The following is a 24142-nucleotide window of genomic DNA, read 5'->3' on the forward strand; positions in this document are numbered from 1 at the left end:
TTGAACACTTGAGTTTCTTGTCAGTTTTTTACCATATATTCCGAATTTGGAAGTAATTGTACATTCATTAATATATTTTTTTGAAATGACTTTCAAATCGATTAGTTTGAATAAAATAAGGTTGTAATTTTATATTTGTTTTTTTTTTTATGTAAACATTTTTTATAGATTAAAAAATTATTTAATTTTTAATCGTTTTTCTGGATAAAAGTAGTAGCTTGATAAATTGATGAATCAGTATTACTTTTTTAAGCCCAAATAGTCCAGTATAATCATATTGTAATAAAAAATAACGCTCTTGTCACGCATTCACCAGCTTACTCTCCAAGTCAAGCATGCGTAAAGAAGTTGTACTTCAATAATAATACGCGTAGTATAAAAATACAGACAAATCTTAAATTTGAATATTTATTGAAAAATCGAGAACTTTAGCATGACGTTACAGGCTGAATTACTCAAAAAAAAAAAAAAAATCCCAAGCTTATATCAAATTTCTATCTAGTAAGCGAAATCGTAGATAAGTTATGGGAACCGACAAGAACTGTCCTGACCTTCCTCAACATAGGCAAGAGTAATACATTCACGAAACTCGGTTGGTATTTGTTGAGATCGCCGTGTTCGAATATAAATACTCAAACACGTCTATATAATCAAATGATAATTTGTGTTCGTGCGTATCACGAATATACTGGACAGGGAAATGTATATGTAGAACTTGATTAAGTGACTTTTTTATATAAAAAAAATCTGTGTTAGACGCGCGACTGTTGTTCACTTTAAAGATTACTGTAATATTTAAACAAAATATTTATCTCTGGCTCGTTAAAGACACGATTGAGCCTGTTACATCCCACAGCTGTGAATTCTAATATTAGTAACTTATGTTTATGTTATGTACCATATCAAGCAGCGGTTGAACAGGCCCCAAATACTTAGTAATTTTAAGCGTTTGTGATTTGATATTTACTTTCACTTCAGCCTAATACATTCCACTGCTGGACATAGGCCTCCACAAGCTCGAGCCAAAAATGGCGTGAACTCGTGTGTTTTGCCCATAGTCACCACGCTGGGCAGGCGGGTTGGTGACCGCAGCGCTGGCTTTGTCGCACCGAAGACGCTGCTCCCGTTTTCGGCCCGTGTATTTCAAAGTCAGTAGTTAGATGTTTATACCGGCATCGGTCGGCTTTATGAGTTCCAAGGTTGTAGTGGAACTGTGTTATCCCTTAGTCGCCTCTTACGACACCTACAGGAAGTGAGGGGGTGGCTATATTCTTACCGCCGTAACCAAGCAGCATATTTACTTTATATTTATTATAAAAGTATTGAGTTCATTAAATCGTCTTATGATGATGAAATTTCATGATCAAGATTTAGGAACCTTTTTGAAAAGACTACAATTCAGCCAGTAACATCCTACTGCTAAGCATAGGTCTTTCTGCTTTACTGCGGGTAGGCGAATGACGTAAGACGTGACGGGGTAAAACCTATAGGTATCTCTTAGCGTTATGGTTGACATAATTTCATTCCCCATGTTTTTGTACAAAAATATGTCGGAAATAATAGAAGCCCTAAAGGACTGTTTCATAGCAACTTACAAACCACGACATATGCGTAAAATGCACAAATAAATAAATAAATAACAGATTTTATCTGCTGGATACCGTTATACATCAGATAGATTTATCGGCAACTAGTGGAACAGGTTTTAGGGCCTGTTTCATTTTTTTGAGGATAACTTTTATCCTGCAGATAAGCTGCGATTAGACTTAATAGCTGGAGATAGAATAGACCCTTAGGATCAATTGCTCCTTTATTAATAAACTATAATACAACTACAATTGCGATTAGAAACATCTATAATTAAACGAATATACCACAAAAACTACTTTATCTTTTGGATACCGTTATTTATCAAACACCTTTATCAGGCACTAATAAATCAGGCCTTTAGTCTCACTAATCTCAGTTCCAAGTAATTGTTTCAAAGTAGAACCGTAGCATCTAATATGTATCGCGCCATTCACAATTGTGAGTCGTGGGATTATTTCGTAACGCTTAGCGCTCTTTGTTCACCTACTTCTGAGATGGAGTATTAAGTCTTAAGGTTAAGGTTGGTTATAATATGTTATAATGTTAAGGGAATTTTACTGAAATTCTGGATTAAATGTGTGTATGTATTGTCCCAAGTTTTATTTAAATGTATTGAGTATTTGGCATCATGCGTGGCCATGATACAGATAGAAATGGTAACAGAACACATTACATTTTCGAGGTAAAAATTCTTTACGCACGCTTGACTTGGGGAGTGAGCTGCTGAATGTGTGACGAGAGCGTTACAAAGAGTGTGATCAGGCGAGGCGAACGGAAGTTGAGATGGAGATATAAGTTAGTGAAGATAGAAAGAGTTACGTTTCGTATATTATTACTTTAGGACCGACTAAAGAAGTTTTACTTCAGTCGTGTTCTTTTTAAAGGTTTAGGTACTCCTTAAGAAACAATATAAAGCAAGCGGTATGAAAAAAAATATTTTGGCAGTGACATCGTGTATAGCTACTAAACAGCGGTGAGGGTTTACAATGATTTGTCTTGTAGCGACATATAGGTATAGCCAGCGTTTACTTTTGGTTTTTAAAGTTTTATTGATTTAATTATTTATAAATAATTTAATTCATTTAAAACATTTTAATTTTTGTATAGTAAAGTCAGTACAGCCTATTGCAGTCCACCGCTGGACATAGGCCTCCCCAAGTTCGCACAAGAAATCCCGGTTTTCCGCAATCCTCATCCAGCCTACACCGGCAATCTTACGTAGATCGTCGGTCCAACGGGCCGGAGGGCGTCCCACACTGCGTTTGCCAAGACGCGGTCTCCACTCCAGGACCCGTTTGCTCCAACGACCATGGTCCTGCGACACAGATGACCAGCCCACTGCCACTTCAACTTGCTAACTCTTTGGGCTATGTCGGTTACTTTCATTCTCTCACGGATAGTCTCATTTCTAATCCTATCTTTGAGAGAAACCCTAAGCATAGCCCGTTCCATTGCACGTTGAGCGACTTTAAGCTTGTAGACTAGTCCCTTCATCATTTATAGTACGGTGATTATTTTTAAAGAGTTAACTCCTGCTGCATGTTAACGGACACACACATTTTTTTTAAACTACTTTTTTTAAGTAAATCAACATCGACTTAAGGATTATATTGATTATTTGTAACAATAATTTGCCCTTTTAATGTTAATGTCACATCCTGTTGTGTTTATAATAAATTACTGTAAAGACAGATAACAAATTTATTCAGAATTGCATCTTCAAGGGCGTTGAGTGCTCGTGTAAATGACGTTATGGCGAAAACGATTTATAGAGAGAAGACGACGGCATACAACTCATTTTGTATGAGTTGTAATGTTGTAGTATGAGAGCTCTATCTCCTATTACGTTAAGGAATAAAAAATTTAAAAAAAAATTGACAGTTGACCCGTTTGACAGTTCAACGATCATAGATTAAGGAGTGCTTGATATTTTATACACGTAATTTTTTTATTTAATATTTTATTTATATATGGCTTTTTATTATTTGCTAATTTAGGTACCTTTTTTTAATTATTATGAATTATAAAGATAATATTTAATACCTTTTAGTTAGTGACGTATTTAAAGATTCAGACCCTATAAATTAAGGGAAAAAGGCAAAAGCAGCGTAGGTATAAGGGATGTGACTTTTCAAAAAAAAACAATTAATAAGTTATTGATTATTTTCCTTACAAAATAAATCGATTAATATAATTATGATTTTTTCACATCCCTAGTACGTATGCTCGGCTTGAGCCGCCTCTCGTGTTGGGCTTTCGCCGCCCCTCACCATGAGCCTTTTGGTCCTACGGAAATACGCCTATGCTTTTAGGCATTTTTTTTTTTGTAATAGTAGGAGTTTACTAAACCATATTGTATACAACTTACACATGGCATTAAATTGTGAAGGATTAAAAAAAACTTAAACAAATAACCTTAGAATTAATTGTAATTGCATCTAACTTAACATAAAACGTAATTTATGAGCGCTTTACTAAAATCTTGTTAAAATATTTTAATTTAACAGTTTTTATTGAAATTATAAATTAAGTACATAAAACTTAAGTATTTATTGAATTACATTTGTTTATATGTTCATACACTTATCTTTGAATTTATTTCGAATTTACAGAATATATAATTACATTATATTGTACATATTATTTTAATTTTTTAAGTAATATGTAAGAAAAACCTCTTCACACATTATTAATATATATCAAAAATAATTACAAGAAAAATAAATGATGATCTGTAAAAAGTATTGTCAATTCGTAGTGAAAATATATCGTGTGAGTTATGGAGACAGATACAAATGAGACCAATTAAAAATATATATATCAAGTTATTCGCTATGACATGTTACACTAACGCTGTAAAATTAATTTCAGTAATTTAAACAACAGGAATCGTATACTTTTCCGCGCTTAAAAGTAGTTTGCGTTCATTTTTTTTTTAAATCTGTCAAATCGTTCCACAGACTGTCTTTTTAAGTAAGATTCGATATGTCATTATATTATATGTATGTCAAATATTGTCAAGGGTCTTTTATAATTTTAAAATAAGAACCTTTAATGTATGGCAGGAAGTAAACATGATTTAGAGGTATAATTGGAAATCGCTAATCAATAAATAGTTAATAAAAAAACTTTAAAAAATATAAATACAAAAAAAAAATCTTTTTTCTATGCAAGTCAGACAAAAATTCTTTTAAAAGTTTTAATACAATCTATTGTTAAAAAAATATTCTAAATATGTATAAAGCTCGTATAAGACGATATTTATAGCTAGGTTATTTTTTTAAATGAACATAAATATAGTTCTACTCGGTTATGATTATCTGCGAAATTATGTGGGAATATTTTAAATTGTTTAGCTTGCATAATGACATTATTGTTTTCATTCGAGTTTTGTTTCAATCTTGGGAAATTATTTATAAATAATAAACTTTACGTGTCGAAATTTAATGTCTGTTTACGATACAAAAAAAAATAATGTAATGACTCGTAAGCGGAAAAAGCCGACTTCAATTATATCGACAACTATTACAACGTAAATATTACAATTTTAAATGCTACCACATGTCCAGCTTAGGATTAAAAAAATAATAATCGTAATCGGTAAACTTAGTAAAACTAACACACACAAAGAATAAAGTCGAATTGCGAACCTTCTTATTTTTGAAGTCGGTTAATAAAAATAAAAACTTTTTTTGTTTAGTTTGATTAATTCTCTCGTTGTGAGGAATTTATTCACGCCATTAAAACGGGTATAGCAAATCGAATTACGTTGCATTTGAATTACACCGACGATAATTTACATACTCACTAAATTTAACATATTATTCTCAGTTTTAAGTTTTAACAGCTTTTAAGATGATGCACGTAACTGGATTCAAAGACTGACCTCAAAAAATTAAAAAGAAAAACCTATTTCAAATTTAAAAAACAATACTACTTCACGTCTATTAAAAAAAAAAGTGACGTACAAATTAAAAAAAAAAATAATTTTTCAGCAGTCTACAAAAAAAAACACGAATCGAAAAAAAGTCCGTAATACCCTTCCACGACTGGCAACACGAGACAATAAAAAAAATAATAATCACCTTGATATTTTTTCTAAATCGCAACACAAACACAACACACACACTCGTCTAACAACGTGCGACGTTCTACTGAATCGCGTGAAAGGCGTCCATCTTTTATAATATTCCTGATGAGACAAGGATGCGTATAGAGGGGAATTCTTCCGGATTTTTTTTTTATTATAGATTGACTTAGATCACGTTCGAAAAAGGTTTTATATGTCTCAATTGAGGTTACGGTGCGGTAGAAAATTAACTTTTCATAATGAAATTTTAAGGGGAAATATTTAATGTTTTTACTTATATTTGTAATGACATAGTATATATAATAAGAATATTGTATGTTTTTAATATGTATTTTGTATGTGTTAGGATCTAAATTTTAAATTAACTAATACCTCCGTCCTCCCGTGACCATGGTTGCTGTAAACTATCCGAAACGTCGAGCATTTAAAAAACCTAATAAACCACGATAAAATCCCAAAACGTTGTTTCATTAAAAAATGAGTTAAATTCGCGCAAACATTAGAAAACAATAACTAAATGAACTTTACGGAGATTTTGTAGTTTTATCGTTCATCTATACTAATATTATTAGGCAGAAAAGTTTGTTTGTTTAATAAACATGCAAATCTCAGGGACTACTGATTTTTTTTTGTGTTGGATAGCCCATTTGCCGTGGAAGGCTATAGGGTATAGCTAGTTACTTATTTTTCAGTCACCAACAAAGTTGTAATTGCTATTGAAATATTTCAATTTGATATTTTATGATGCCTCGATGCGGGTTCGATTCCCGATTTATTTGATTATTTGTAATTGAACAAATATTTGTTTCCGATCTGAGTATCTGTCCCTGTGGGTCTCGCCACTGTTAGAATCATTCTATGAACGCCTGCGTATTACAAACGTGTTACTGGTCCTAACTGGAAAGCAATGTTTGTACAAACAAAAATATCCATCCCAAGCGGAAATCGAACCCCCAACTGCCTGTGTCTAGGTGCCTACATACGCACCACATTACCAGAGCGGTGTCAATCAAGGTCAGGTCGGTTCATAGACTGCGGTAACCGATTACTCTAAGGCGGACTGTATACTTGTTTCTCAAATTAGTGTTTTTTTAATACGAATAGATTGTCAAACAAATATGCGTTCCACCTGATGGTAAATTTGTTACCTTACAAAAGCATCGCCAGCGTGTTGCCCACCCTAACCCCAATCTCCCCAGGAGCTCTGGTCACCTTACTCACGCAGGAACACATCACTACTTGAGTCCATTGTTATCAAGATGTGATCTTCTGTAAGATTATGGTACTTCCCCAGACGGTGCTCCAGACCGCTTCAGCCTGTAATATCCCACTACTGGGCATACGCCTCTCCCCCATGTAGGAGAAGGATCAGAGCTTAATCCACCACGCTGCTCCAATGCGGGTTGGCGGATATATTCCCCACTGTGAGTAACGATCGCTATCAGGTGTACATGATAACAAGCGAGACTGACGGCTTAACGTGCTCTCCGAGGCACGGTGGGGAGACCCACTAGGACTGCTCAAACACCCAGACTACGGCAAACATCTGTATGGCCAATAAAAATGTTTGTCATATGCGGGGATCGAACCCGCAACCGCCAGCGCAACAGATACAATCCATGGCTGTGACCGCTGCGCCAACGCGGCGTCAACGGTGCTCCAGATGTCGAGCATGATATATCCTGCTATGTTCTACCTAGTAGTCACAATAACTGGATAACAAACTTGTACGTCACATGTTTTTGTCAATATTTTCATATTTGTTCTACAATACTAAAATGTGTTTAAAAGAGGCAAGTTCAGGTACAATTTTTTTGTCTCATCAAATAAGCGCCTTGTCTTATCTAATCGCTTTTTAAAAAATATATATTTATTAATGAATATAATTAAAGTAATATTAATTCAATTTTTTTTTATATTCAACATTTCACTCAAACATCACAAACTAAAAGTACTTAAAATTTCATTGTTGCATGGTCGTCATGACATGACCCCGGAATCCATTGGATTTTTATTGAGGTAGGGTACAACAGGGTATATCCTGATCAAAATCTGGAGTAATCTGACAGAAGAAGTACCGACCTTACAGAAGATCATAGCTAAATAATACAGTTGTCAACTAGTGTTGTGTTTTATTGTGAGTAAGGTGAACAGAGCTCTTGGGGAGAGTCGTCAGGGGAAGAGTCGACAATGCGCTTGGGATGGATCTGGTGTTGCAGGTGTATATAGGGTACGGTAACCGCTTACCATCAGACGTACCTTGAGACTTGCTTACCATGAGACGTACGCTTATTTTCCAAGCTAGTTGTATAAAAAATATCTCGTGTAACATAAAAATCATTGTATCGTAAACCCAGTCCTACATTGATAGCTCCATTTCATTTTAACTTTGAAAAATTTAGAAAACTGACCGAAAAATGAGAAAAATATGTTTTCAATAATTTGTTCCTCAGACGTTTGACGAGTAGTTTGCAGGACAGGTTTGTAGTGTCCTATCTTCCGTCGGGTCAGCTCGTTTGTGAGATATAATTGGAATTTGATTGAACTGCGCCCGTCTATCGTAAAACGCAATAGCGTTTTATTACTCACTGTAGTAAGGTCCTTTAACTTATTTTCTAATTGAAGACAATTACACAATAGATAGATAGAGATAGTTGATGCTAAACGTTGTGAAGATGGTTCTGTGAAATGTGACACTTCACAGATACACATGTAAAGTGTCACAGATCACATTTTGCCATGTTTAACTAAGGTAGGGCATAGCAGAAAATTTCCTGCTCAAAATATGGAACAGCCCGACTGGGGTAGTACCTCAATCCTACAGAAGATCACAGCAAAATAATACTACTTTCAAGCAGTGTTGTGTTCCTGTTGGTGAGTAAGGTGGCCAGAGCTCCCGGGGAATTGGGGATAGAGTTGGCAACGCGTTTGCGATATTTCTATTGTTGCAGATGTCTATAAGCTACGGTAATCTCTTACCATCAGGTGAGCCGTACGCTTATTTGCCGATCTAGTTATATAGAAAAAAAAGATGACTGAAAAAAAGGGTGACTGAATCATCTTGTTAGAAATCTTAATGTTGGTCGAAATCAAAATTGAAATATTACTTTGTACGAATAGGCTTTAAACTTTTGATTCGTAATTTTTTAACTAATTCAATCCCCACCGTGCCTCGGAGAGCACGCTAAGCCGTCAGTCCCAGTTGTTATCATATACATCTGATAGCGCTCACCAACCCGCCTTCCCAGCGTGGTGACTATGGGCAACACGCATGAGTTCACGCCATTTTTGGCGTGAACTTGTGAAGGCCTATGGCCAGCAGTGGACTGCGATAGGCTGAAATAATGATGATGATGATGACATCTGATAGCGATCATTACTCATAGTAGGGAATATATCTGCCAACCCGCATTGGAGCAGTGTGGTGGATTAAGCTCTGATCCTTCTCCTACATGAGGAGAGAGTTCTATGCCCAGTAGTGGGATATTACAGGCTGAAAGCGAAGCTAGAAATAGCGTAGAAATAGCGTCCATGTCATCGTTCTTTTCCCTGGTTCCCAGATGGCTCATAAAATTTATGTCAGACATAATTTACTAATAAGCTATCAGAGACTTTTTCAGTAAGAAGCAGATAAATCATTAAAGCCTTATTGATTTGCTATTTAATAATAAAGAAAAACCCGAGTCATAAACTACAACTTTTGGTTTTTACAGATATATCTATGGGATAAAGTTGAATTTAATGGTGAAACAGAAGAATTTTATTTGCAATTTTATCTGTGGGATGCCCTTAAACTCCATATCCTTAAAATAAACATACTCATTTGTACCTAAGGTGTGTAACTTAAATAATGCCTTCCTTATAGGTATGAGCTGATGGCACCTGATTTATATTGTTACATATATACGTGATAAATATACATAAATATATCTTTAAACGTATGTATAAATATGTTTTTGTATGTAACATCTACGATTGGGGTGAGACTGAACTCACAACCCTCGGAACTGAGAGCAGAGCAAGCGCCAACGGGCCAGTCAAGTCCGTCAGCTGTAGTCAGTTCACGATGAATATTTCGTTACCTTTCTATTGGTCAGATATATTACTGTAATTTTTATTTTAAGTTATGACCTTGTTACATCTTACTTATTAGATGTGATCAAGTGTTATAATTACGCTAATACGATTATACGTATAATAATGTTAGTATAAAGTTGTCTGTTAGTTGACAGAATTTCAAAAATAGATATTTAAAAAACTCAAAAGAAAAAAAAATATTTTTTTTTTGAAAGGTAATGAAATATGATTTATATTATATTCGCGCATAATTTCTGGACAACTGTATCAAATTAGTCTTATCTGTGCTCATTGCTGTGAACTACTAAAAAAAAAAAATTGATCTTGATTTTTGTAAATTTACCCATTGGCTAAAATTAAATTTTTACAATATTTATCTAGTCAAGTAGTTTTGATTAATTAAATTCGTTAGTAAAACCATCGCATAAACACTACTTAATTAAAGATAATTAGATATTTGATACGGAGAACATTTAAGGCCATATTGTAAAATGATGAGGTTACGTTACATCTCAATGTAAGTTTCGTGTGCTCGAGTTTTAATTACGTATTTCAATTAAAAACTGACAAAACTAAAACGTTTTAAGAACTGTTTTTTTTTAATTCGACCACGTTTTGCGGTGAGAACGAACTTTTTTTAATGTCGCAACTGTAATCGAGTTGAAATTCTTGTGATTCCGCAAGAGATTACAGAGAATAATAATGTTATAGTTATTTTAATACTAAGAAAGTGGTAAACGAGCGTACCAGATAGTAAGCGGGTACCGTAAACGCGACGCATGACACACCTGGAGCATTGCAAACGGGTTGTTGAACCTAGTCCTTTAGGGATAAAGGGGGATTCGAGAATGACCTTATTTGTATCCATCAACCCGCAGTGAAGCAGCGTGGTGGACTAAGCTCCAATCCTTCTCTTTCACGGAGAAAGAGGCCTATGTCCAGCAATGGGATATTACAGACTGAATGCGAATGCCATTTCTATGTCCATATTAAATCCTCAAAGCAATTATGTTTAAGTAACTTAACTAAATATTCTCCTTGCTTCGCATTTTAGATTGACGAAGGCTCAGCTCAAGCTCATGCTCAATATCTAGAGTGGCCTGATTGATGAAGTATTTCAACCGTACATTAATACTACTCTAAATAATACTGCTTTGAAATAGTATCGTTGTGTTCCTGTGGAGAGTTCCATGGGATGGTCGGGGGTGGGGTCGGCAACGCGTTTGCGATGTTTCTGGTGTTGCAGACGTCTATAGGCTACATTTTGTTGTCATCACATTGTTTGACGTCCATAAAAAAGAAGTTTGATGCAACTTATTGTTTTTAACCGACTTCAAAAAGGAGGAGATTACTCAATTCGACCGTATATATATGTATATATAGATACATTTTAATGTATATTCATTTTTTGTTGGAAAGGAGATATCCCTAGTGTAGTACCATGATAAGGAAACCAGGATCTGATAATGGTATCCCAGAGCAATCGAGGGAAACCTCTCGAAAATTGTAGTGACGACTAGTGTATTTGTTAATTTTTTTCGTCTACTTACGTTGTATTACTTGTCGCTCTAATTGAAGTCGGATTTTTTTAGTTTGCGAGCAAACACAATTATTTGATTAGTAATTTTTGCGCAACTCATGCAATCATATACATGTAAAGAACTTTACTTATTAGGCCTTTATTAGTGATATATATATGCTGAATCGGTCACCAACCCGCCTGCCCAGCGTGGTGACTATGGGCAAAACACATGAGTTCACGTTATTTTTGGCGTAAACTTGTGGAGGCCTATGTCCAGCAGTGGACTGTATAGGCTGTAATGATGATATGCTGAATATTTACCTCCTATGTACAAACATCGGCTGCCTACAATTATATCATAATAGCGATACTTATTATAATAACATCTTCATGCTTTTAACTTAATGCATTTCGTATGGTAAGAACGTAAGCCATACACTTTTTGTCTAAGTAGGTAAATACGTACAATTTATTTGATATACTCGTATTAATGATTTGTCACGATTATTTTGTAATCTTTGAGTAACTACAAATATTATGTTTGATTGACTAGTTTTTTCAAAACCATATTTATTTCACCCTAATATAAACTATTTTAACCGACTACAAAAAAGGAGGAGATTACTAAATTCGACCGTATGTATGTTCGACTACAAAAAAGGAGGAGGTTTTTCAATTCGACCGTATGTACCGTATGTATGTTCGGGGATAATTCGTCGTTTGTGAACCGATTTTGATAATTCTTTTTTTGTTAGAAAGGAGATATCCCATGTGTGGTACCATGATAAGGAAACCAGAATCAGGATGATGGAACCTCAGAGAAATCGAGGGAAACCTCCGAAAATCGATGTGATGACTAGTGCGCTTTTCAATTTTTTTCGTCTACTTACGTTGCGATGTAATTGAAGTCAATTTTTCGTTTGCGAGCAAAAACAATTATATAAGATTGATCGCAAAACATAGTGAAACAATATTGAATCTTTGCAATCTATAATTCAGTACAAAATAAATAATTATGTTTGTTATCCAATAAAAAAACTTCTACTAACTACTTCTGTTATATCAAAAATTAAAAATTAAAATAGTTGTGCCCACGACGTCGTCAGCGTATAAATCTTTTGGTTTATTTTGGATAATTTTTTTATTTATGAAACAATTGACATGAAACAAACACGAAATGGTAAGTGAAACTTACCACAATAAACAAGCGAATTACATATAAATCGGATAAGCAATTTCTGAGAAATGCGTGCACAAATGCACAGACAAACAGACAAAAATTCTCACAATCATTGTTTTGGGTGCCATTTGCGTTGACAAAGGTTCCAATAATATTTTTTCTCATATATTCCATGAACAGACCGCTGTCATTTGTTACGTTTTTATTATTTGATTGTATTGACGATTAGTCTTAGATTAAAAGTAATTGAATTAGTTTTAATCCTCAGTAGAAAAATCTGGAAAATTTTGGTCAAGAAAATTTGAAACTGGACATGGCTAAAATTACCAAATGTATTGAATTATCATTATAGAAAACAACTAATGACCAGGTCAATTCACTTGGACTTGATTGCCATAGAGACTGGCCGTGAATACGATTTCTCAAAAGTTGAAGGGCAGTAAACTGTTTTTGCATCATTATCTGCTAAATTACAGTGACGCACACATTTATATATGGAGACTTTGTTTAGTGTAGTTTTTACATACGGTTTCGCCTGCTTTATTATATGAATTATCTGAGATTCGTAGACTTTGGCATTTGCTCTGGTCTAGTGGTACGCATACCGTGTTGGCGCATACACACCGACGGTCGCGGGTTCAATTTCCGCTCGGAGAATATTTCTATTTGCACAAATTATCTCCTTACAGCACTTTAAGCTATTGGTAAGGGAATATCGGAGCGTGGTGGATTAGGCTCCGATCGTTCTCCTACATGGATAAATAGACTTATGCCCAGCAGTGGTATGTTACAGGCTGAGTCAAGCCAAGTAAAGTCAAGATATGTAGAGCGTAATGTTTAGATAAATATAATAATAAATAGAAAACAGTAATGAATTAGATAGAATATTAAAGGAATGATACTTTTGTAAGTTTGCTTGAAGGATTGTTATATCTAATATATTTTTACACAATATTTTTTAATATTTATAGTGATTATAGTACAACGCTTAAGCTGTTAAACAATGAAAATAAAGATTTAAAGATTTTAAATATTTAGTAATAAGGCATGAATTTGTTGAACCATGTGAGACATCTAAGATTTTATTTTTGTGTTACCCACATTAGGAATTCTAAACATTTTTGAATATCATATCAAAAATTGACCGCTCCAGCGGGGTTCGAACCCGCGTCTCCGACGTACCGTGTCGGCGCTCTAGCCAATTAAGTAATTAGTATAGTTAATGTTTAGAATTCCTAATGTGGGTAACACAAAAATAAAATCTTAGATATTAAAAATAGCACGGTGTCGTCTCCTGTCAAAGATTTTCATTGTAATATGAAACTTTGAATAGTTACGGGTTTCTGTAAAGAGCTCACTATAGACGGCGCCACGGTTCGCTTAAACCGTAATTTAAAATTATCATATCGAAAATTTCGCTCGAGCGGGTGTATCGTTCCATAGCTTAATTGGCTAGAGCGCCGACACGGTACGTCGGAGACGCGGGTTCGAACCCCGCTGGAGCGGTCCATTTTTGACATGTGAGACATATTTAGAAAAAAAAATGTTATAGGGGTCATTTCTTAATGGTCACTTTATGAGAGCAAAAAAAAACCAATACAGTTATAACTTTAGGGTGTTTGTCTATCTGACTGTATGTTTGTTCCTGTTAACACAAAATATACCGCGTAAAATTTGATACCTAATTAAAATTTATCAATTGTAATTCTGACATAGATTCGACATTTTTCATCTGCTCCACATTAATAAAAATTAATAATAAATTATATAGTCCTCTTTTATTAATAAATAATCAAAAATGTAAAAACAACTTTAATCGAGGTAGGAAACAGCAGGAAATTACCTGCTCAAAATATGGAGCAGCCCGACTGGGGTAGTACCTCGACCTTACAGAAGATCACAGCTAAATAATACTGTTTTCAAGCAGTGTTGTGTTCCTGTTTGCGAGTAAGGTGAGGTTGGGGGAATTGGAGATGGGGTCAGCAACGCGCTTGCGATGTTTCTGGTGTTGCAGACGTCTATAAGCTAAGGTAATCGCTTTTAATCAGGTGAGACGTACGCTTGTTGGGCGATTTAGCTAAAAAACAAAAAAAAAAAAAAAAACAAGCATGTAAAGTCAGAAACAAAAAGTAGTTTTGTAAATTCATTACCAGCGTGTGTTCAATACAAATGTAATAAATATCAGATTAATTAATGTAATTATATGCAGACGGTAATCGTGAGCATCCGACATTATCAACTATTTATAATAATTATTATTATTTTATAATTATTTTATTAGTCGTTAATATTCTCTACATTCATTTGGTCATAATGTATAACCCTTTATAATGATAGGGTTAAAACGACCCCGTATGTTATTTAAGATATTTTTTTTTTGTTATTATATTTTTTTTTAGATTATACGAAACTTCATATTATAACGCAGAGTTCAAAATGCAGAATGCTAATATTTTTTTTAAATTATGCATAAAAATACATTAAATCAATAAAAAAAATTGCACACATTACCATGTATTTGACACACACACGCATACTCTTTTGTTTATTGGAAGTAAGTCTTTGGACAACAGAACCATAATAATGTTCAAACTTATAATTTAAATTAATTATGGTCGAATTTCGAACAGTGGGCAACCCCTTTTCTATTGAATGCACAAATTGTTATTTATTATTTATTAAAATAATAAAACGATAAAATAAAAAAAATCAACGCTTGTTTTTCTTACCATTGTTTTGCACGATTTCACTCATCAATTTTATTCTTGCCACATATCTTATTTCGTTCCTAATACCAAGGAATAACAGAATTTTATTAATTACTTTAGTTTTTAATGATTACTGACTGACTGACTTAAAATAAGAAAAAATTTAAACAGGCTTCCGAAGCAATTTGGAATCGTCTTTTAACAAATTAAAAATTTGAAGTGATTATTATTTTTAAAAGCAAAGCTACGATTTGGAATGTAGATTCTGCAGGGAAGAATCGGCAAGAAACTCCGCAGTTACTCTTTTGATAATAATATATAAACTGTGTTTTATTACAAAATTATAATAGTAATGTTGCATGAAATATAGCGTCACGTCGACGACTGATTGATTGACTGATAAAAAAGTTAAAAAATATTTAATATTAATAAAAAATATTTAATTATAATTATTTAATTTTGTAGTTCTAATTCTATGGTTACGAAGACGTGTAAGGGTTTAATTGAAATAATGTTTTTATTTGCTTTTGTTTGACAAAGACAATATTTATTTACATTATAAATTGATTAAAACTGGACTTTTAATAGCAATAAATAATAATAAAATACTTCTAATTATTGATGATTGCTTTGCTGTTAATATGAATGTTAGTTTAATGTAAGTGTACTTAAGTACACAATAGTTATTACTAGTTTTGATAGTAGCTGAAAGAACAGACGTTATTCTGCTTTGCGAACTGTAAAATTTTGAAAGATTAAACAGAATTTTTTGTTAACAGGGACACCCTAATTTTATATTTTTGATTTTATTACCTATATTTTTTTATACTAGGTCGGCAAACAAGCGTACCGCTCACCCACGGAGTAGTATAAGTATTTCTATGATCTGTGGGCTCACCTTATGGTAAGCGATTGCCGTAGCTTATAGACTGCAACACCAGAAGCATCGCAAGCGCGTTGCCGACCTACCCCCAATTTCCCTCCAAGAGCTCTAGACACCTTACTCACCACAGGAACAGTATTGTTTAGCTGTGATCTTCTATAAAGTCGAGGAGTACTTCCTAGTCAGGCGGCTCCAGATTTTGAGCAGAAGATTTGCTGTGCCCTACCTCAGTTAAAATTTTGTTAATGCTACGTTTTCAATTTCTGATTTCTTCTCTATGGGAGTAGCGTGATGATAAATAATCAATGCAGTGCCTTTACATTGTACAACAAATAGAGTTTTAACGCATTATATTTATAACTGACTTTAAAAAAGGTGGAGTACTGTATTTTTTTAAATGTGTGCTACCTTATAACTTTTTACTGCGTGCATCGATTTCAATGACTCTTTTTTAATCTAAAGGTGGTTCTTGTCATGTCATCATCATCATCATCACTTCAAGTTATCTCAGTCTACTGCAGGACATACACCTCCATCCAACTCATGTGTGTTGCCAGTAGTCACCAATGCTAGGCAGGCAGGTTAATGACCGCAGGACGGGCTTTGTCGCACCGAAGACGCTTAGCCCCCCCCCCCCTCCACCCCCTATAAATTAGGTAGGTGTATGAATAAATGTTGGCCGATTCTCAGGCCTACCCAATATGCACACAAAATTTCATAAAAATCGGTCCACCCATTTCGGAGGAGCATTGTAACTAACATTGTGCCTTATTATGATACCTTTATACCTATATATACCTTTTTTGAACAACATCCAACATACATTCTAAAGATTTATCTCGAAATATAACGAAATAATAACATGGATAATACGAATAATTATGTAATATAATTATGTATAACTCTTAATTATTCAGGTTAATTATTTTCTACATCGTTAATTGTACATACATTGATACACCGTATAACATTAGTACGAGAATGAATAATCAAATTAATTTGATATGTATGTAAAATTTTTAGAACGTATGTACATTTCGTTGTATTACTTAATGATTATGTCTAGAAATGTTGATTTTTGTATTTTTTTATTATTCTGATATACATTGTTGTTTATCAAGTTGAATTGTTGTCTTATAAGGTATCTGTAATAATATTATATAACGCGCTAATCTCAGAAACTACTCGCATTGAGAAATTATTTATTGTGTTATATAGTCCATTTCCCGAGAGAGGTTAAATAATGTTTTAGTACTTTGACGCGCGTGAAATTACGGGGCACATATAGTTGAAAATATGTGTAGTCGTTTTTAACTGACTTCAATAAAGGAGGAGGTTACTAAATTCCACCATACATTTTTTATGTATGTTCGGGGATAATTTTGTCATTTATGAAACGATATTGATAAAATTATTTTTTTGTTGGAAAGGAGATATCCCTGGTTTGGTACCGTGATAAGGAAACTAGGATCTGATGATGAGATCCCAGAGAAATCGAGGGAAACCCTCGAAAATTCGTATAACTTTTTCTGGGTGTACCGATTTTGATGATTTTTAATTTAATTGAAAGCCGATGTTTATCTTGTGGTCACATTTAAATTTCATCGAGATCTGATTACAACTTATGGAGTAATCTTTGATAATGCGTATTTATTTGATTAGTTTTTCGTCTACCTACCCTGTATTATTTGTCGATGTAATTGAAGTCGGTTTTTTTCGTTTGCTAGCAAACACAATTATATGTAATGCTCACATAACGACATACCTTGTTTTTTCATATATTTATTTCATAGGTTTTATGTACTTTTTAAGAAAACGTGTTTGAACAGTACGATTATTTGTTACAAAAGAAAATACACTTAACCAAGGTATATACAATATTAATTAAAATAAAAATTAACAATATGCAAGTAACTTTTTATAACCGCGGATAATTTTTAATTACAGAATCTTGAATCCACGTGACTCTCAAAGTTTTACATATATTTTTTTATTTTTATAAATAGCAACATTTTTTTTTAATTCTATTATTTTTAAATATGGAATGGCAGTTTAGGATTACATTGGTATTTCATATTGGGTTATTATTACGCTGAGGGCCTGTTTCGTCACTTGTGGATTGAATTTATCTAGCAAATAAGTTACGATTAGACTTTAACAGCAGGAGGAGGAATAGGGCATTAGGACCTGTTTGACATCAATTAATAAACTACATATTTTAGATTCATTTGTCGAATAAATATCTGATATATAAAGTGGCGACGCGTTGGCGCAACAGTCACAGCACTGGTTTATGGATGTTGCGCTGGCAGTTGCACGTCTACTTCAAGATTAAAAGCAAATATGTACTTTCTATTACAAGACCAAGAATGAGTAATAATCATTTCAGTAATTAGTTTTCTTTGAAACCAGCTGCCACCTACGGTATTTCCGAACAAATACGACCTAGGGACCTTCAAAAGAAGAGCATATTCCTTTTTGAAAGGCCGGCAACGCGCCTGCTAATCCTTTGATGTAGCGGGTGTCTGTGGACGTTGTTTTTCACTTACCATCAGGTGAGCCAACTGTCCGTTTGCCCCCTCTTCTATAAAAGAAAAAAAAAACATAGCATACATTAATATTACAGAAAGTATTAAATAAAATAATAAATGTAGAAATCTGTGCCTTAGATAAGTAAATAAATGCTTGTGTTATAGTTTATTCCTTTATTGAGATTACTACCTCAACACCAGAATTCCTCCTCCTTCCTTCCTCCTCAATTATATAGATAATGGTATCCAAATAATGCTGTTTCTTAAGTAATGTTATGTTCGTGTAGTAAGGTGACCAGAGCTCTTGAGGGGTTAGAGATAGGGTTGGCAACGCGTTTGCGATGCTTCTCCAGGAATCTATGTATACTCTAATATTTACCATCAAGCGGGCCGTACGCTTGTTGACCTAGTCATATAAAAAAGGTAACATCCGACTTATATAGATACACTTTTTTACATGAAACTCAGACTCGAGGTTGAAATCAAACCGGAACCCACTACGCCAAAGGGGGTAAGTCATCTTAAAGACAATATGTGTAATAATAAAAAATAGTTTGAGAACCGCTGTTTCTTCTACAATATAACAATAAGCTTTTAATATCGTCATTATCTGCCTACATTTCGCCCTTTAGGTACCTTAATATTTGTAATTAGTTTTATGGTACCATGGCAAAATATTTATTTTTTATTACACAAGACGACCCATTTGCCGACTAGCCCATTGGCGCAGTTTGTAGTGACCCTGCATTCTGCTCCGAGGGTTGTGGGTTCGATTCCCACCTCGAGTCTGGGTGTAATGTAAATAATTGTTTGTGTAGTAACATTTTTTTCACATATTTTTTCACATTATTATTTATTATATTTTACAGTTAATGGTAACTTAAGGGCTACATAAATGACAATTATGAAATAAAAAGTATCATATTGTGTTACACAATACGTCTTCTGTTGTACATTAGGAAATCGCTATAAAATAAATAAATAAAAGCCTCATACTTCATACACAACGGCCCCCAGTAGGATTTTCTCCTGTGTCGGGGTCCGGAACACACAATACACAAACGCCCAGACTACGAAAAACATCTGTATGGCCAATACAAATGTCTGACGTGTGTCAACAAACATACATACTGTACTATTTGTTTAAGTAATCGTAGTTACTTGGTTTGAAGATTTAGAAAAAGGGAAATCAATCATCTACATCTACTTATTTAATGTCCTTGTTTATCTACATAGGTAAATCTCACGAGAAGCTTTAAAGGAAAAGTTATTTTATTATTCTTAGTTCAATTAAGCATGTTTAAAAAAATCACTTTTAATTTACTTTTGTACTTTTTTGTTATCGATAGGCAGGTTTCTCTGTCTATGTCACAATGTAGAAAAGCATAGAAAACTGAATCCTCCATCTTCACTCTGAAGTCTGTCATACTGAATTTAAAATCATGTAATTTTATTTTTTATTACACTCCGTAGCAAGCCGTTTTATTCAATACCCTTATTGTAGGAATGCGTCAAAAATAACTAGTTCGCCATCTTTACAAGCCCGCCATATTAGATTTAGAGTAATGTCATTTCATTAGTATTATTCAAAATAACGAGTCCACCATCTTGGGCGTGGACGCCATGTTAAATTTAGAATGACGTCACTTAGCTAAAGCTGTATTGTCATCTAAACAAAATGTTATACAAAATTTTAGCTCAATCGATTAAAGGTATATGCTTCAAAATTGATCTGCATGATTCTACCCTAACAAACACACATACATACATTCTCACATACATACATTCTCACCTACATACATTCTCACATACATACACACTTTGCAAGTTAAATAAATAATTTTCTAAAGAAAACAATTGAACGAAGTACATAATGTATTATTAGATGATCTCCATAACACGTGACTGACAAATGGTTTCAACAATAGCAATTAATCTATTGAAATATTGATTGACAGCTAGAGGTCGCGGGTTCGTTCCCAGGCGAGGTGCTTTTTAACAGAAGGACGCGCCTTTTAGAGCGTAGGAATGTGTTGTTTTGATTTATTAATAAGTTATATGTTTTCATGCGGCTTTCCATGTAAACTGAGATTTAAAAATGCTTGTTAAGCATATTTTAAATAAAGAAGTTATTGATTTAATTTCATGAGATTAATTTATTTATTAAATCATTTTTGTGTGGAAATGTGTTTTTTTAAGTAACAATAGTCAGGTTTGCTTTGTATTTTGGCCTGCAATGAAGGTTTCTTTTCACAATGTTTATTTGTTATTTATGATAACCCGTCCCTGACAATTGTTTGATCAAAGAAACACACTTATTTGTTACAAATTAGTAAAGTAAGTCTCACAAAAATAATATAAGTTCATAAAGCAGAAACCTTTTTTTTTTTACGTGAGGAAAATCCATCATGGATACCCTCCAGCGCGGGGGCGCCAGAGGGTTATGTCAGACTCGATGGGGCGAGATGGGGTCGCGCTAGCATTCATAAAGTAGAAACCTATCTTATACATAACATGCGCAAAAAAAAAACAATTTCAGTTTACACCCACAAGTAATATAACGTAGGAAGTCGAAAATATAATCAATTAATTACGTATTCTTGATGGTAACTCAGTATTAGTCAGATGTCGATCAAATGCAACAACCTTTTGAATCTAAAAAGAATCATCAAAATCGGTACACCCAGTCAAAAGTTATGAGGTAACAGGCATAAAAACATTCGAATACAGGACATCCTACTATTTAAAAAATTGGTTTAAAATAGAAATCAATACTATACATTGTATGGTAAAGTTAAGGCGATATTTGGAAATAGGGACAAACAAAATTCAAAGTTTGATCAGCAAATTTATCGTTAGAGCGTTTAAAATAACTTATGCTTGTTAAAAAAAATACAACTATCCTTATTTATTTCGCTTCATCCTCTAATATCCCACTGCTGGGCATAGACCTCTTTTCCCATATAGGAGAAGGATCAGAGCTTAACCCAGCACACTGCTCTAATGCGGGTTGGCGGATATATTCCCTACTATGAGTAACGATCGCTATCAGCTGTACATGATAACAACCGGACCGACGGCTTACGGTGCTCTCCGAGGCACGGTGGTGAGACCGACAAGGACTGCACAAACACCCAGACCACGGCAAACATCTGTATGGCCAATACAAATATTTGTCAACCGCCACAACCGCCAGCGTAATAGCCACAAACCAGGGCTGTGACCGTTGCGCCAACGCGGCGTCATTTGTTTACTTCAATGTAACTATCGGAACTATCTGTAAATATTAAGTTCTTAAGATTGTGGAAAACTGGGATGTCTGGCGCGAAAATGGGGAGGCCCATGTCCAGCAGTAGACTGCAATAGGCTGAACTGACCTAAGTTGTGAATTATAGATAATTCCTTAATGCGTAAAATGTCGATCAAAATAGGTCGTAATAGGTCAAATAGGTCAAATTGTTATAGGCATTCATTATAAAATCAATTTTAATTTATAATAATACTTATCGTTTGTATTTTTGCGCTATATTTTAAAATACCTATGAGACAAAAAATGTGCATTATAATGAAAAGCTACCAGGAGTCCGCTCCTTTAATACCCCAGGTCCTCCTACCCAACCTCCAAATCCGTCCCTGGATATTGCAACTGTATAATATCAAGCTAAAACTCTATTAAGGAGTATGGTTTCGTTTAGGTAGGGCACAGAAAGAAATATTTTTCGAAAAATAGACCAACACGACGGGGGAAATACCTAAATGTTACAGAAGGTCAAATCCAAATGATACTGCTCTCAAATTTATGTTGTGTTCTTGTTGTGAGTAAGGTGGCCCGACCTTAAGAGGAGGATCGAGATAAGACCAGAAATGCGCTTGTAATGCTCCTGTAGAGGCATCCATTTGCAAAGGTATTCGCTTACAATCGGACTTTTTTAAATATAATTAAGTCGGCAAACAAGTTTAGGCTTACCTGATGATAAGCGATTATCGTAGCTTATAGACGTCTGCAACACTAGAAATATCGCAAGCGCGTTGCTGACCCTTTCCTTTATCCCCCCCAGGAGCTCTGGTCACCTTACTCACCAACAGGAACTGCTTAAAAATAGTATTATTTAGCTGTAAGCTTCTGTAAGTCTGTACTACCCCAGTCGGGCTGCTCCAAATTTCGAGCAGAAAATTTTATGCTGTGCCCTACCCCAGTTAAGACTGTACGCTTGTTTGCTACCGTTGTTGTAAAAAAAGGATTAAAGCTCTATTAGCCACGATATTCTACTGAAGAATGGCGAAAACAAAAACCATATAATTTCTCGCCATGTACAAAACGGATAACGGATTTAGGACACCTTAGTGTGGCTAGGTCAGATTTGAACTTGCGACCTTCTCATAATAGCTGTGGCCCACATATATCAATGGCCAGCAAATCTACACAGTTCTTATGTCATAATTGCGATGTTCATGGGCGCGCTATGTCAGGGTCGATGGGCTTTGACATCAATAATATTAATGATAATTCCAGTTTACTTACATAATTGATATATGAATACAATATTATGGTGATTACGATTATATAATGTGTGAATTGAATTAATCTATACTAACATTATAAATTTGAAGGGATTGTTTTGTTGTTATGTTTGAGTTCAGGGACGTATTCAGAATTTTGTAATAGAGTGGGGCAAAAGCAAATAAATAATCTTGTATATAAAAATCTCGTGTCACAATGTTAGTTAAAATACTTCTCCGAAACGGCTGGACCGATTTTTATGACATTTTTTGTGCATATCGGGTAGGTCTGAGAATCGGCAAACATCTATTTTTCATACACCTAAGTTACATCGCGGGTTTGTCTGTATGTATGTTCGGGATAAACTCAAAAAGTACTGCATGGATTTACTTCAAATTTGGTACGAATATTATTCAAAAGTTGGGTCAACATATAGGCTACATATTATCACGCTATCCTATTACCTACGGGGAACGAGCAGTAAACGTTTATTTCTTCAACGCATTTTGTAACAACGCGTAATCTAACGACGCATATTTGAATGTTTTTGTTATTATGTTAATAACCATGCTATAAGCTAGCTTCACACTATAAATAAAGACATTCTGTAGTATATTTAGTATAAGCATTGCGCCCGTGCGAAGCCGGGACGGGTCGCTAGTAATATACGCCATATATGTAGCTTGATACACATAAAATGAAAAGTTATAATCTTTTGAAAGAATATTAGCAAATAAACTGAACTTATTAGGTAGGGTTGGACTGTTTTAAAAGCGTAAGGTTGGCAATGCGCCATGATTCTCCTGATATTACGAGGGTACATAGTAAACGGTACAAAATGTACTTATGTGGGCAACTACTCGGCAACGGCAAACGTTACTATGAGTAACAATCGCTATCAGGTGTACATGATAATAACCGGGTCCGATGACCCAACGTGCTCTTCGAGGCATGGTGAGGAGACACACAAGGACTGCACAAACACCCAGACCACGGCAAATATCTGCAATATCTGTATGGTCAATACAAACGTTTGTCATGTGCGGATATCGAACCCGCA

The 24142-nt window shown here is 34.4% G+C and overlaps 1 protein-coding gene across 1 annotated transcript in view; it reads right to left on the bottom strand.

Annotated features, from left to right (window-relative positions):
* LOC123667607 (pro-resilin-like) overlaps positions 1-5842 on the bottom strand; it is a 45886-nt gene extending 40044 nt beyond the window's left edge. The window contains exon 1 of the mRNA XM_045601480.1: positions 5676-5842. The gene's annotated coding sequence lies outside the window, so the exon portion shown is untranslated. The remainder of the gene's footprint in view (positions 1-5675) is intronic.
* Positions 5843-24142: the final 18300 nt, after the last annotated feature.

Source organism: Melitaea cinxia, chromosome 28 (assembly GCF_905220565.1).
Source record: "Melitaea cinxia chromosome 28, ilMelCinx1.1, whole genome shotgun sequence".
NCBI classification, from domain to species: Eukaryota; Metazoa; Arthropoda; class Insecta; order Lepidoptera; family Nymphalidae; genus Melitaea; species Melitaea cinxia.